Below are 17,099 nucleotides of genomic sequence, written 5' to 3' on the forward strand. Positions count from 1 at the left end.
CATCTCTTTAGCATGTTTACTAACAATTTAAGTGAAGGTACAAAGACTTGTTTTTAAATCATAAGGTTAACAAGAATTGAGTTCAGAAGGATAGTATTCTTGGGGCGCCTGGGTGGCGCAGTCGGTTAAGCGTCCGACTTCAGCCAGGTCACGATCTCGTGGTCCATGAGTTCGAGCCCCGCGTCGGGCTCTGGGCTGATGGCTCAGAGCCTGGAGCCTGTTTCCAACTTTGTGTCTCCCTCTCTCTCTGCCCCTCCCCCGTTCATGCTCTGTCTCTCTCTGTCCCAAAAATAAAATAAACGTTGAAAAAAAAAAAAATTAAAAAAAAAAAAAAAGAAGGATAGTATTCTTGGTGTAAGGACACAGAGAGAATTCTACAGGCTGGAATAACGTGCCTGATAAGCAGGATGAAATTTAAGAGGGGTAAATTCAATGTACATTTCCATATTTGGTTCAAAGAATTTGATTATACACGTTCAGAATGGAGAAGACAAGGCAGTTTGGGGATAGAAAGAATTAGGGATAACTATCTCCGTAAAAGGTTGACCTGAGCTAACACTTTGATGTGGCTCTTAAAAACCAGCTCATGACTGAGCCCTGTTTAAAAGAAGCAAAGTATCAAGACCACTGATTTGCAACCCCTTCTCTCCCAACACACCAGCGGCTAAGACGACCAGGAAACCAGGGCCAGATCTTTATCTTAAACAATACAATACATCATAACGAGGTGGAGGAAATGAAGGCAGGCTCATTTTATTTTATTTTACTTTATTATTATTTTTTTCAAAGTTTATTTATTATCGAGAGACAGAGAGACACAGAGCATGAGCTGGGGAGGGGCAGACAGAGGGGGACACAGAATCCGAAGCAGGCTCCAGGCTCCGAGCCGTGAGCACAGAGCCCGACGCGGGGCTCGAACTCTCAAACCACGAGATCATGACCTGGGCCAAAGCTGGAAGCTCAACTGACAGAGCCACCCAGGCGCCCCTAGGCAGGCCCATTTTAAAGACTGATCCTTGAACTCACTCTTCCTCACTCTGGTCTCCATCCAGGTGGGTAATTGTCCCATGATTCTCCAGTTTGCTACATTTTAGGAAGAATATTGACAACCGAAGTAAGTTCTGAACAGGGAAATTAGGAGAGTGAGGCAATTGGATATTCATAAAATGAAAACTGGAAGAAAAAAAAAAACCTTCGAGAACTGGAAAGAAATGTTTAGCTTAAAAAAAGGAAAAAGACTTGAGAGGATGTATAAAACAGCGTATCATGGCAGATCATAGCCTAAGCCCTGGGTGCCAGGAGACCTGGGCTGAAATCCAATTCTACTGGTCCCTTGATACGTGATTGAATAAAGAATTTAAAGAGGGGCGCCTGGGTGGCTCAGTCGGTTAAGCGGCCAACTTCGGCCCAGGTCATGATCTCGAGGTCCGTGAGTTCGAGCCCCGCGTCGGGCTCTGTGCTGACTGCTCAGAGCCTGGAGCCTGTTTCCGATTCTGTGTCTCCCTCTCTCTCTGACCCTCCCCCGTTCATGCTTTGTCTCTCTCTGTCTCAAAAATAAATAAACGTTAAAAAAAAAAAAAAAAAAAAAAGAATTTAAAGAATTTACCCAATTAGAGGTAAAAGGTGTTAGCTGCCACCTGAGTGGAATCGCAGATTTCTAGCTATCCAAATCAGGTGGCTAAAATGTCATAGTGATACATATGGCACTGGAGTGTCCCCTGAGCCAAGTGACTATAAAAGGGGGTGTTCCCTTTGTACTCAGTGGCTAAGGTAGACTTATTCAGGAGGCATGAAGCTCGTTTTTTCTTTCCTTTTCTTTCTTTTCTTTTCTTTTTAAATTTACATCCAAGTTAGCATCTAGAGCAACCATGATTTCAGGAGTAGATTCCTTAGGGCCCCTGACCCATTTAGCCCATCCCCCCCCCACACCCCCTCCAGCAACCCTCAGTTTGTTCTCCATATTTATGAGTCGCTTCTGTTTTGCCCCCCTCCCTGTTTTCATGTTATTTTTGTTTCCCTTCCCTTATGTTCATCTATTTTGTCTCTTAAAGTCCTCATATGAGTGAAGTCATATGATTTTTGTCTTTCTCTGACTAATTTCGCTTAGCATAATACCCTCCAGTTCCATCCACGTAGTTGTGAATGGCAAGATTTCATTCTTTTTGACTGCCGAGTAATACTCCATTGTCTATTTATACTACATCTTCTTTATCCATTCATCCATCGATGGACATTTAGGCTCTTTCCATACTTTGGCTATTGTTGATAGTGTTGCTATAAACATGGGGGTGCACGTGTCCCTTCAAAACAGCATCCCCATATCCCTTGGATAAATACCTAGTAGTGCCATTGCTGGGTCGTAGGGTACTTCCATTTTTAACTTTTTGAGGAACCTCCATACTGTTTTCCGGAGTGGCTGCACCAGCTTGCATTCCCACCAGCAGTGCAAAAGAGATCCTCTTTCTCCGCATCCTCGCCAACATCTGCCGTTGCCTGAGTTGTTAATGTTAGCCATTCTGACAGGTGTGAGGCGGTATCTCAGTGTGGTTTTGATTTGTATTTCCCTGCTGATGAGTGATGTGGAGCATCTTTTCATGTGTCGGTTGGCCATCTGGATGTCTTCCTTGGAGAAGTGTCTATTCATGTCTTTCGCCCCTTTCTTCACTGGATTATTTGTTTTCTGGGTGTTGAGTTTGATAAATTCTTTATAGATTTTCAATACTAACCCTTTATCCAATATGTAGTTTGCAAATATCTTCTCCCATTCTGTCGGTTGCCTTTTAGTTTTGCTGATCGTTTCCTTCGCTGTGCAGAAGCTTTTATTTTGATGAGGTCCCAATAGTTCATTTTTGGGCACGAAGCTCTTAAATCTTGTATCTTGGTCTTGAATCTCCAATTAATGAGCAAACATACCCTGGTGGCCGAAGCCACCTTCTAACTTTTGCTCAATCCACCAGATATGGTGAATCTGCCGCCCTTATTTGAGTGACTTTTTAACTCTGGGAAGAATTTAGAATGCTACAATAACCCTCATCACAGGAATGCTTTTGTGTGAATTAAAAGTAATCTCTTTGTAATGTTTAAGAGAATCTGCCATTTTAGGAAATCTGTCAGATTAGATTAGCCTTGAGCCATTGATTTTGACTTGTAGTGTCAGATAGAAAAGTATGAGAATTTCACTAAGTGTATTAACAGTATTGAAATATTTAAGAAAACTCAAGATTCAACAAACTTACAGGCTTAATTTATTATCTTCACCAGAGTCATTTAACCACCTCATAGGATTTTATTTGTTAGGATTATACTTACTTCTTGTCAGGCGGTTGAAGGGCTTGAAAAGTTCAAGTATATTAAATGTATGAGTAGAGATTAAAAAGGGGAATTAAATACATTTATAAAGGAGATTAATTGTTTAAAGCGAATCTAATTTGTTTGAATTGTGTTGACTATTAATCAGAGAACAAATGAAAGTAATTGCCCTTATTTTATACCGCAATTACAAGATTTATTAATAGCAGAACTAACAATATTCACAAATTTAACTTAACGCTTCAAAAAAGAAAACCTAAATATATAAGTTTAAAAATTGAACGTTGTTATGAAAGTCATCTAAATGTACACAGTCCAAGAGTCCTCCTAGGTCATTAACAAGCTTAGATTGACATGTATATCACCTTGGAACGGCTTCACTAGCCTCGCCTGTAAGATTCCGAGACTTTTGATGAAGATTAACCGAGATAACGTGTCTAAATCACTTAGCCCGGTATCTACCATAAAGTTTCACGTGGCAGGTCAGTCTGTCTACAGAAATCCTCAAAAACATGGATTTGAACATGTGGGTCCTCTGGGCGCCTGGGTGGTTCAGTCGGTTAAGTGGGGACTCCTGATTTCGGCTCAGGTCATGATCTCAGGGTGAGTGGAATCAGCCCCACGCTGGGCTCTGCGCTGACAGCACGGAGCCTGCCTGGGATTCCGTCTCCCTTTCTCTCTCTCTCTCTCTCTGCCCCTCCCCTGCTCCCGCACATGCATGCCCGCTCGTGCTCTCTCTCAATAAATAAATAAACATTTTTTTATTTTTTATTTTTATTTTATTTTTATTTCTTTTTAACGTTTATTTATTTTTGAGACAGAGAGAGACAGAGCATGAACGGGGGAGGGGCAGAGAGAGAGGGAGACACAGAATCGGAAACAGGCTCCAGGCTCTGAGCCATCAGCCCAGATCCCGACGCGGGGCTCGAACTCACGGACCGCGAGATCGTGACCTGGCTGAAGTCGGACGCTTAACCGACTGAGCCACCCAGGCGCCCCAATAAACATTTTTTTAAAAAAATCCTAAATAAATACGTTGGGTCCAGTGTCAGATGGAAGACGAAGCAAATGCATTCCGTAATGCTCTGGAGATCGGAGAATGGAGCCGGTGGTTCCACGCAGATGAAGAATAATACAGGTCTGCAGATTCGGGGCACTTGCCCATGTGTCAGGGACTCCGCTGAATGTTATTTCATTTACTCGTTACACTATACTGGCATCACGAGGGTTTGATCAGAGAAGCAGGAGTAGTGTGGGGAATGTAAGAGATTTACTCGAGGGATTAGACTGCAGGAAGTTGTGGGAGTCGTATAGTTTACGCACAGCTCTCACTTCTGTGTTCTGGTGTCTGGCCAGCAGGTGGGAAGGGAGGGGAGGGCGGATAGACGTGTGGTGGGTGTGAGCGTGAAGGAGCTGAAACCTACATCTGCCTCTCATCAGAACGCATCTTGGTCATATTGGCCTTACCCGGAAACCTACATTGGCCTCTCACCGTCTCTAAGACGCGGGTGACCCGCAGAGATGCTGCCACACTTTGCCACTGGACTTCACACAGAGTTGGCCCAGGATTCCGAGAAGCTGAAGACAGAAGATCTGGCAGGGGAACCACAACAGCACCAGCCCTTACATGCTCCTTCTTGCCTCACTCTGCTCTCCAATTTCTCTTTCAAAAGATTGTTTTAAGTTCATTTATTTTGAGCGCAAGCGCGTGCGCGAGAGAGCGCAAGCGCGTGCGCGAGAGAGCGCACGCACAAGCGTGGGAGGGGCAGAGAGAAGGAGAGACAGAATCCCAAGCAGGCTCGGCACCCGTCAGTGCACAGCCGGATGCAGGGCTCGAACTCACAAACCTGTGAGATCATGACCTGAGCCAAGATCAAGAGTCAGATGCTTAACTGACTGCGCCACCCAGGCGCCCCTCCAATTTCTCTTGTAGGCAACCCTAACCCAGAACCAACCAAGGAAAGAGATCTGGGGATCTTAGTTTCAACTCGGCAAAACTGAGATAATTCTAAGCTACCACCATCCTGTTATCCCTATTTTACAGAGAAACAAACTGGCTTAGAAAGGTAAAGAACTTGGGCAAAGGCACACAGAGGGTGAGAAAACTGAAATGTGAACAAAGGTGGTCTGACTCGGAACCTGGGATCTTCACCAGTGCCTGATGTCTGAAAGATAGACAAAAGCCAGTTTGGGCTCAATAAAACGATGGCCTGGGGACACCTGGGTGGCTCAGCGGGTTGAGTTGCTCAACTCAGTGGGTTGGTTTCAGCTCAAGTCATGACCCATGGTCGTGGGATCGAGCTCTGTGTCGGGCTCCATGCTGAGGGGGGAGCCTGCTTGGGATTCTCTCTCTCTCTCTCTCTCTCTCTCTCTCTGCCCCTCCTCTGCTCACTGCCCCCCCCCCCCAAAAGACCTGTTTAGCAGTATGAGTTGGCCCACGTTGGAACAAGATACCTTGGGAAGCAGAGGGTTCCCTGTCTTAGGTGATGCTCTAACACGGGCTGGGTGGCCACCCATCAGAGACATTACACAAGAGGGTGTTCACTGGGAGGGAGAATGAACTGAGTGGTTACTAAGAGCACTTTCAACTCCAAGATTCTATGTTTCTAGAACATACAGTTCAGAACAAGGGTCCAAACTCACAAGGTATAAGGTGTAAGGACAGAAGAGATGGAGAAGGCAGAAGCAGTCAAGGGTGGGTAGGCAAGAAACTTAGCCAAGCTCTGCCCAACAGTGCCAAAATCCACTGCAAGAAAAATAAACATTACGATCAACCCAAGAGCTTTTTCACATACAGGATGTCACATAATCAACTATATAGTGGTGGTTTTCCCCCCATAGATGGATTCAGTTTCCCTGAATTGATAAGCCGTTTTTGTCGTTGTAGAGACATGATCTTTAAAAGTCTTTTGAAAGGACTGCAAATTCAGGCACGCTATGCATAAACTCTTTAAAATAAACGTTTAATCAATTTAGGGCATGACAAAAAGTTTGAAGCAAATATCCAAATATTTCAAAGAACTGCTTAGAAGAGAATTTTCACATTGGAAGTTCTGCCAATATAAACACATAATAACGAACCTTATGTTCTTGGTAACAGATGTATCCTGATGACATCTTTCCAAAGCAGATATTACAATAATTTTCTTTTTCTCCCCTCAAATTCCATCCAAGCTGGTTAATCCGCTACACAAATTGGAGGTCATGGAAAAATCTATACAAAGATATGAGAGGAGGTTGGCTTCTCACCAAGAAAAGTCGCAAATCAGTGAAGTTAATGGATTAACGTTGCAAAGCTCCAAGCCGATAGATAGAAACCCCATGAGAAATGTAATTGTGGTATATGGATATCTGTCGTCACCCTTCTCCTCCTCCTGACCTGAATGGAGTACAGCAGTGGCCGCCATTGTTCTCTGGCTTCCAGTGGGGAGCCAATGAGTAGCACCAGAACATTAGAAGGAGGAAGCAGAGTGAAGTTACGATACTTATTCTCCTGGCGCTCTCCTTTCAGGGTCACCTTAAGTTAACTGGGTCCCTTGACAGAAGATTGTGTCTTTCTCAAGGTGTCTCTTTATAACACTCTCTGTCTCTGTCTGTCTGTCTCTTTCTCATCCTCATCTCATCAGGCCTGTAAGTGGTAAAGTCTCACCACTGTTAATAGCCTCAGAGTACCGCACTCTGTATTCTGGTCTCTCTACTCTCTGTCCCACACCTTTGTCAACAATTGGCTTAGTCAACCCTCCCCAAATTATCTTAAAAAATTTTTTTTAATGTTTATTTTTGAAGGAGGGAGAGACAGAGCATGAGCGGGGGAGGGGCAGAGAGAGAGGGAGACACAGAATCCAAAGCAGGCTCCAGGCCCCGAGCCATCAGCACAGATCCCGATGCAGGGCTCGAACCCACGAACTGTGAGATCACGACCTGGGCCAAAGTCGAACGTTTAACCGACTGAGCCACCCAGGCGCCCCCAAAATTATCTTAATTAGAGGATACTTTTGTTTCCTGCTGGGACCCTACTTGATCCTACAGAGAATAATAAAAATGCTAAATAAGTACTAAATTTCAACTTCAATTCTATGTCCACCATTTTCAGAAGGTTAGGGCATGGTTTTTGCATTGTCGCCGCTGAAAATGATGATTATGAACAAGATGACTACACCCAGAGCTTGGTGTTGTTGCTATTACAGATTCTGGAGCCAGAAGGCCTGGCTTAAATCTCAGCTCTGACGCTTCCTAGTTGTGTGAGTTTAGGCGAATCCTCTAACCAAGTGATTCTCAACCCCGGGCCAGTTTTGCCCCTCAGGTGACATTTGGCAATGCCTGGAGACACTTTGGTTGTCACAACTGAGGACAGGGGTTGTTCCTGGCACTTAGTCATGAGTAGATGCCAGAGACACTGCTGGACATCCTACAGTGCACAACATAGCCCCCTCACCACAAAAAATTACCTGGCCCCAAATAGTGCTGAAGTTCAGAAACCCTGTGTGACTTCGTTTCCTATTCTAGAAGGTGGAATTAATACTAGCATAAATTTCATTGGATGGCCTGAGGGGTCAATGAGCCTGTACATGTAAAACCCTTAGAACAATGTCTGGAACATAGTATACGCTCAGTAAAACGTGGGCTGGCACATTCACACCATCTTCATCATCGTCGTGAGACTCTTTGGGAGCTCAGAGCACGAAAATAACTTGCTCAAAGGCAAACAGTTACCAATTCGTGACAAAAGACGACTAATGCCACTTAAAGTGCTACCAAAGCAGAGATTTTGCCTGGTTTTATTCTGCTGTCTCCTCAGCACCTGCGTGTCTAGCACATATTTTATTTGCGGACTATATTCAATATGGCACCGATTTGTTCATGACTAAGGTAATGAATGTAGTGCATCCGATAGAATTCCTAGCAGACCATAATGGCTGTCCTAGTGGATTTCACGACAATATCTCTTTTGAGCTTGGAAACAAGAACCGGGGAGGGGTCTCCTTTCGCATTCTTGCTTCAAATCTTTCTAATTTTATTCACGAACCGCTTAACATCTCAAGGCCGAGAAGAAACGCACGGATAAGTTATACGATTTCTAAAATTACAGGATGCACATTTACGTTATCCACGTATTTTAAAAAGGTGTTGATTTCGAGTTATTTTAAGCAGCAATGTTTATGTCTTTCTTTTGGCTCGCTGCTGTCCAACAAAAGGATTTGAGTTGGATTGCCATTTCAAAAAATTAAGCAAGATGATCAGGGGAAAGGGAAAATGAGAGTAGAAAACAAGAGGTGAAGCAAGGAGTTAGGCTAGGATCCCCTAAAATGCCGTGTAAGAGCCTGTCTACTTGCTAGAGGGCCACGGGTTTGGCAGATAAAGGCCAAGAGTGCCACGTGCTCCATCACATGTGTCACAGGGACATATGGTAAAAAACTGAGAAAAGAACAATTACTCTTACTAATGAAACATAAGAGAAAGTTTTCCCTATACAGAGGACACTGAAATGAAATTAATCTCTTCAGTCGTATCTTGTTAGGAAAGTCTACCGTCCACGGTGCGATTCTTCATAAGGTCCTGCAGTATAGACCAAAGGTGTGGTACTGAAGCACCATCCAAGAAAATCAACTCTACAAAGGGCTAAAATAACACAGTTCAGGCGTAAATCTCTCCCGTAGCCTTCTCCAGTCCTGGACGAAGAGACTACTTTAAGGAGTGGTCGGATAGGATGCCCTGAGGGCAGTCCTCCTTAAGCTGGGGGGTGGGGAGGAGGGCAGTGGGGGGAGGATCATACCTGGTGGGATGATCTTGGTGACAGAAAAGCAGAGACACGTGTTCTTTCGTGGTTGGCTCATTAGGTGATAGAGCTGACAGCAGGTGGTAGAAATCAGGGGGCTTAATGATAAAAAAATATTTCACATTTATGAAATAGTTCCTTCTGCCAGGCATTGTTCCAAGGGCAAGAAATATAAGCCATTCAATCCTCACCGTGGCCCCATGAATGGAGTACTATGGTTAAGTTTCCCGTTTTACAGATAAGGAGACCAAAGAGTTAAGGTAAGTACTCGTCCAGTGTTCTCGAGCTCCCGAGTGACACGGCAAAGAGTTGGACAGGGCTGCCTATATCATGTGTGTCTATATCATGTCTATATCATGTCTATATCATGTGTGTCAGAAGAAGGACCCACCCTCACTTCACTGAGTGATTAGGTCTCAAAGCATTGCCACTGGATTTAGTCCTCCCTCGGTCCTTCACTCAGTTTTTCATTTCAGTGCAATTGTTGTGTATCTTTACACAATGGTCCCTGCCTCCAAGAGGCAGAAGGTGACCCCCAGCAAGTTCAGAGACCACAGAATCTCCAAGCCTAAATGTCACATGCGTGTCCTGGGAATTGGTGTCCAGGAAACTGGAGAAGGAACATGGGTGAGAGATACTGTATTAGGGGGCTCCAGGTAGCAGGTGGGGCTCCAGAAGGGCTGAAAGAGAAGGAAAGAAGGAAAGAGGAAAAGGAAAGAGGAGCAGAGAGGACCACCATGTTTGGGCCACGGAATGTTTGAACAAAGGCTACCAAAACCGTCAGCCATGTTCTGAGGGCTTTACACATATTAACGTAGTAACGTTCACCATCAGCGCACATGAAGGAGAGACTATTACTCCTCCCCTTTTGTATGCAGAAACAAAGCACAGATAGATCAAGCAATTTCGACCAAGGTCACACAGCTAATAAGAGGCATTCTGTCTCCAGAGACAGTGCCCCTAATATCTATGCCGTACCGCTCTCCAGAAGGAAACTTCCCTACAACAGAGCAGGCAGAGATAGTGGGGGAGAGGTAAGGAAAAGCCAGGCAGTGGAGAGGCCAGATTAAGGAGTTGCTAGGTACTGTGCTGTAAGGGCAGAAAGTCAAGAGTCAGGAGAGCCTTCGAGTTCCCCAATGTGAGTTCCCTGCAGCGGAACCATTGCTGCATCACAAACCATCCCTAAAACCAGTGGCTTAAAACAACCACCATTCATGTGCTCATAGTTCTGCGGTTCGGCTGGAGATGGGCAGAGACGTGATTGCTCTGCTCTGTGCGTTGTCACCCGCAGTCAGTTGTATGGCTACATTGAGCTGGGAGCCGGGCTGGAGCCGGAAAATCAAAGATGGCCTCACCCACGTGTCAGGCACCTCAGCCTGGGTGGCAGGAGTGACTGGACACCCAAGTCCTCCATTTGACTTCTCCCTCCCTCTCTCTCTCCCCATGTGATCGCTCATCATTCCGAAGTCTAACTCAAGTTTGTCTATGTTAGAAAGTTCTCCACCTAAAGGCTTGCAAGCAGGTGAGAGCTGAAGCTGCCACGTCTCGTGAGGCCTAGGCGTGGAACTTCTACCCCATCCTTTTCTTTTTAAAGTTTATCTATTGAGTTTGAGAGAGGGAAAGAGAGTGAGCACGAGTGGGAGAGGGTCAGAGAGAGAGGGAGAGAGAATCCCAAGCAGGCGCCACACTGACAGCACAGAGCCTGATGTGGGACTCGATCCCGTGAACTGTGAGATCATGACCTGAGCCTAAATCAAGAGTCGGACGCTTAACCAACTGAGCCACCCAGGCGCCCTGCTTCTGCCGTATTCCATCGGCCAAAGCAAATCCCAAGGTCAGCCCGTTTTCAAAGGGAGAGAGATAGACCTCGCTTCTTGATGGGAGGTGCAACATACAGGGATAGGGGAAATTGTTGACAGCCATCTTTGGATACAATCTGCTTCAGGTGCCATCATGGACACCAGGGGCCCGTTTGTTGTGGTTGTTGTTGTGGTTCTCCTACTCCCTAATGCTGTGTCATGAATGGCATTCTCTCCATGGATCCCCAAATTCATTGAAGGATATCGTATCAACATGCCCTATGCACTTAATCTCATCCAAAAGACTTCTGAGCCAAGGAGAGAGCATACCCAGGCTGTCCCCAGGGGAAGTCATGTCAGATGTTGCAGTCGTGTGTTGTGAGGACCCCGGTTTTGCTCTAGGGCACTGGTCGGCAGACTCCAGCCTTCTGGCAAAATCCTGCCACCCGTGCTCAATCATTTATGTATCGTCTACGGCTAAACACTAAAGCACTAAAACAGCAGAATTGAGTAGTCGAAACACAGACTGCACGGCCCCTAACACCTAAGACATGTACCGCCTGGCCCCTTCACCGAAGTTGGCCGACCGCGGCACCGAGGATAATATTCCGTAATGGCACTCTTTCTCATAGGTGGTTTCGTTTCCAGAAATTACCTTGACCCCAAGGTTCACGCTTTAACTAGCAGAAATAGACATTCCTTGGGCCAGCCTATATAATTCCTTAAAGAGGCAAGGGAGTGTAAAGCTTTCAGGAGTAGAATTTTATTTTCTTTTGTTTTATTTTTTCAGGAATAGAATTTTAAAGTGTAAACCTACATGATTGCTTTCAAGTCGCACCAATTTGTGTCTTGGGCACTTCTAGAACCTACCTGTCCTCAATCCCTTGCCGGCACAACCCTCCACACAAAACTCAACCTCTTCCCAGGGGAACTCATTCAATAAGCAAATTGCGTCTCCTCAGTGGGTAATCAGTGTACCTATTCACAATCAAGAGACCCCAACAGAGCTCTTAAACTCTGTTAAACTAGCCGTACTTGAACTTTCTGAAAAACTCAAGATAATTATGGAATCCTGCCTTTTTCGCCCTCACTTGATTGTATACATGAAGGATTCATTTTTAACACCTAATTTTTAAAGGACATTACACAGTGCGAAATTGTGTTGTTGTGTGAGAAATTATTTTGACCACGTTTTCAAATGCAAAAGAAAATGAAAAGATGAAATTTAACATCCCGTTTCCCTGGAACTCTGAAAGTTCTGCTCCCAAGCCGATCAAGAATATATTTTTGAAATGTGATGCTTAAAAAGTTTTCAAACTCACATACCCACTGACCCAGCAATTTCAGTTCCCAGATTGTATCCCAAGTTCATGACATGGTTCAAGGTTAATCATTGCAGAATTATTTGTAATACCAGGGACTCTTAAATGAATAAGGGACTGGCTCAAAAGCAGTCAGAGACAATACATAAACAAATGAGCATAGCTGTGTTCTGACAATTTATTTAGACGCAGGACTCGAACTCTCGCACTGTGAGATCATGACCTAAGCCGAGATCAAGAGTCAGACACTTAACCGACTGTGCCACCCAGGTGCCCCACCATGTGAAGGATTAAAAGGAATAAGGAAGATCTTGGGAATCTTTACAGAGGACAAATTCCAAGATTATTGCTCAGTGAAAAGAAGAAAAAGCAAAGTGCAGAATAGTATGTATACTATTTTATCATTCGTTAAAAAAAAAAGTGGGAGGGAGAAAACTGATATAATTTGTTTGTATATGCATTAAATACCTCTGGAAGGACACCCGTAAGAGATTAATAATACTGTTTGTCTCCAAGGCTGATAGTCAGTCGGGGTCCGGCCAGAGAGACCACTCTAGGGATTTCATTCAGAGTGTATTTAATACAAGAATTTGGTTACACAGGTAATGGAAGAATTAAGATGTCAAATAGGAGACTAGGAGGTAACCCAGAGGTTATTAAGAGCAAGAAATGTCTACCACCCTTAGGGCTGAAAAGATACAGGGAGGAGGTGGTGTTACCAGAATCTGAAAGCTGGGCCAATGGGCAGTAGGAGAATAGTGGTGGGGAGTGCTCAGGGGTACCTGGGACACAGAGGGTAAGCTGACTAGGGGGGGCCGGAACCAAGGAGGAGTTGAAACAACTGCAGGAGGTCCTACTCAAGCATGAGGGGAGAAAGAAACACCCTGGCTCTGCCCTCCTCACACCCCCCAGTCTTTACCAGTGGCCGCCATGCCCCTATTGCCTGAAGCTACAGAAACCACCATGCAAGGGAGCCTGGGAAATTCCGTTTCCCGTAGCACAGAGCAGTGCAGACAGAGGACAGTGAGTGGATTTGTGAAGAAGCCGGCAAACAACTGGTTCAGAAGGAAACGTGTTGACCTGGGAGATAGCTGTAACAGGAGAGAGAGAGGGCGACAGAGGATCCGAAGAGGGCTGTGCTGACAGCAGAGAACCCAGTGCAGGGCTTGAACTCAGGAACTGTGAGATCATGACCCAAGCAGGAGACCGATGCTTAACCCACTGGGCGGCTCAGGCACCCCAACGAATTCTATTTTTTTAATTTAAAAAGGTTTTCGGGGCGCCTGGGTGGTTCAGTCGGTTAAGCGTCCGACATCAGCTCAGGTCATGGTCTCACGGTTCGTGGGTTCGAGCCCCGCGTCGGGCTCTGTGCTGACAGCTCGGAGCCCGGAGCCTGCTTCGGATTCTGTGTCTCCCTCTCTCTCTGCCCCTCCCCTGCTCACTCTCTGTCTCTCAAGCCATAAATAAATATTTTAAAAAATTTTTTTAAAAGAAAAAGAAAGTTTATGTTTAAATTAACCATTCTCTTTATGATGAAAGGACTTTTTTTTTTTAAGTTTATTTATTTTGAGAGAGAGAGTGTGTGTGAGAGAGTGAGGGAGGGGCAGAGAGAGAGGGAGATAGATAGAATCCCAAACAGGCTCCACACTGTCAGCCCAGAGCCCGATGCGGGGCCCAAAATCACACCTCGGGATCATGATCTGAGCTGACGTCAGTGGCTCCCATGGTGGGAGTACTTATACCCAGAAAAGTGGGGCTCTTTTCCATGGCATCTGATGACCCACGTGACTTCTCTGGAACAGACAGCCACAGCAGCTACCACCCTGCCCCAACAAACTCAGGGCCACGAGGAAGTTTCTAGCATCTTTCCTAGGCAGGCCTTTGGTCATAATACTATATGGAAAAAAACCCACCAATAAACAAAGCATTTCAGAGTTATTTAATAAAAGCCACACTTACTGAGCCTTGTTGCACAACCCTGAAAACGGGAAACACTAAGAAAAAAAAGCATATTTTAATAAAGACGTTGCGACACTGACGTCAGAATCCTAATCTCGAGAGTGAAGAAAACAAGACCATGAAACCAGCTTAGTGAAAACAGATTTTCCTGATTTCTATTTCTTCCCTACTGTGTGAACATTCACCAGCTTGTTTATTCTCTAACCCTCCACCTTCTGTAGGTGGACATTTCCTCCCTTATTTTGATTGGAGCGAACAGATGAGAATGAATTACATTAAGCTGTTGGTTGAGTCAAAGTTTTTTAAGGACTCTTCACAGTTCCGAAACAGCCATGTGAAAAATGAAAAATGAAATCAAAGATTTTCTTCTACTGAGTGCTGAACATTCTAATGATGAATATTTTCTAAAGGACAGATAGCAAAATGGTACCTACAGCATGAGTTCCAATTTAGGGAGAAAAAAAAATACACGTACGTATGCCGAAGAAAGTTTTTCCAGGTGATGAATGGAAATTTCCAGATGGGTGGAACAAAGAGATCTACAGACAAAAGTGATCTGAGGGGTGCCTGGGTGGCTCAGGCGGTTGAGCGTCTGACTTTGGTTCAGGTCTCGATCTCGAGGTTCGTGAGTTCGAGCCCCGCGTCGGGCTCTGTGCTGACAGCTCAGGGCCTGGAGCCTGCTTCGGATTCTGTGTCTCCCTCTCGAGGAGTCCCTGATTTAACCAGCCCAAGGGCCACCTATCTTTGTATTTCTTGTAAATCAGAAAGTAAAATTTTCCAGATGGTTTAAGCCAGCTCTAATTGTGATTTCTGCTACATGCGAATCTTACCTGATATGATCTCCACTTTACATGCTGTTATTGTCCAGTATCTTTGTTCCATTAATTTTTAATGCATCTTTAATTAACTCTCATTAAAAACATGTAGTGATTTCTTCTTCAGCTTTACTGACGCACGTACCAATTTCTCTGTTCACATGCTTCTTCCATTTGAATTCTTGTTGCTTCCTTCAAATATCTTTCCCCCTCATGAAAATCTTTTGCTTCTTTTTCTTCTTTTTTTTTTTTTTTTTTAGCAATGATTTGTTCGTGGTGACTCTGTCTACGTCTGTGTCTTTCGAGGTGTTTCTTTAACCCTCTTGTTCGAATGATGGCTTAGCTGCAAAATAAATTCCTTTGACTTGCACGAGGCAAGGAATTGAAATTGCTGCCTTCTACAGAAATCCCGGGCCTTGAAGGGATCAACCATTAGTAAAAGGTGGGAAAGGGAAGAAAGACCCAGCTGCTGGCCTAAGTTGACAATGAAAAGTCCTGCTTGCTTGCTTGCTTTGTCTGGCCTCTGGGTAGGGAAAAAAAAAAAAAAAAAATGTCTCCCTTGAAAAATGCATAACCATGTGCTTCATGGGCTTGGAACCCCTAAAATGGAAAGTTAATATCAAAACTCTTCCCAGTCTGTATTGCCTGGCGGAAAGAAATGCAAAAGTGCTCGGGAGGTCTGCATCCCACGTCTGAGATGCACAGGATCGCACAGCCAGAGCTCCACCGACATTCAGCTTCAAATGACAAAACATAAGATTTCACTGTGAGTAAAAGTGGCCACACAGACAGCAGGTTTCTGTCGCCAAGGTACTTCAGGTATCAGAACAACCGAACAAGTATGTTTTAAAAACGATGAAAGACCTAAAGCGAACGCTATAATCCATGAGAGCAAGTCAGTGTTTAAAAAATAAGGGGCAGATTTTGAACCAAGTGACTCTATTCGACATGTATGAATTATGCAGCATATATAAGAGAGGTTATGAGATCTCAAGGATGGAATTAGATAGTCAAGTATGTCTCTAACAGGAAGTCCCCAAGGAAAGAACAGAAAGATTGTGGGGACGCTGGTGCGATGGAGAATCGATATTTTAAGACATACTGGCTGACAATTTTTTCTGTGTTCATTAAAGTCATAAATCTTGCCAGGCAAGAAAAATAAAAACAAACCCAAAATGCTGAAGTTAAGTAGCCGATCTTAAAAGCCATTAGCCGGTAATGATGAAGCACCTTACCAAAAACGAAGCCAACACTTAGGCTGAGAAGAGTTATTGCGACAGCAATGTGAGAGTCCAGAAGGTAATGGAATAACATGTTCACGGGGCTCGGAGATGGGAGCTCTCAGGTTGGAATTCAATATCCACCTAAGCCATCAGTTAATCAAGACATTTTCAGGCAAAGACTGACAGATCTACAAACAGATCATTGCTGTGAAAAAGGAAGCAAAAAAAAAAAAAAAAAAAAAAAAAGGCTATCAGAGATTAAGAAGGACATTTCCCAGTGAGAAAGGGGTCGATTCGTCAAGAAGACGTACACCCTAAATGCGTATGCACCAAACAGCAGAGCTCCAAAGTAGAAGAGGCCGAGTCTGAGGAAACGAAAAAGGAATGTACAAGCCCACAGTTATTATTCAAGATTTCAACACTCTTCTCTCAATAATTAATGGATCAAACAGACAGAAAATCAGTAAGGCTATGGAAGACTTAAATGCCATCAACCAACCCGACATAATTGACACTTATGAAACATTCGCACCCAACGGCAACCGAATAGGCATCCTTTTCAAGCGTCCGTGCAAGAGTGAGCAACACAGATGATATGCTATGTCATAAAAAAAAAAAAGCCTTAATAAATGGATTGAAATCATACAGCATGTGTCCTCCGATCACAAGGGAATCAATTTAGAAATCACTAATAGAAAGATAAATGAAAGACTTTGCCCAAATATGTGGCCATGAGACAACCTGTTTTTAAGAAACTCGTGGGTCAAAGAAGCAATCAACAGGAAATTCAAAATGAACGAAAATGAAAATAAAGCATCTAATTTGTGGGATGCTGCTAAAGCATTGCTTATAGAGAGACCTCTCGGTATAAATGCTTATTTTAGAGAAAAAAAAAG

The 17,099-nt window shown here is 44.3% G+C and overlaps 1 non-coding gene across 1 annotated transcript; it reads left to right on the forward strand.

The window, feature by feature from the left end:
* The first annotated feature begins 14,730 nt into the window (after positions 1 to 14,730).
* TRNAQ-UUG lies at positions 14,731 to 14,815 on the forward strand. The gene has a single exon. It is a non-coding gene; the product is annotated as a tRNA-Gln (tRNA).
* The last annotated feature ends 2,284 nt before the right edge of the window (positions 14,816 to 17,099 follow it).

Source organism: Leopardus geoffroyi, chromosome X, assembly GCF_018350155.1.
Source record: "Leopardus geoffroyi isolate Oge1 chromosome X, O.geoffroyi_Oge1_pat1.0, whole genome shotgun sequence".
Lineage (NCBI taxonomy): Eukaryota > Metazoa > Chordata > Mammalia > Carnivora > Felidae > Leopardus > Leopardus geoffroyi.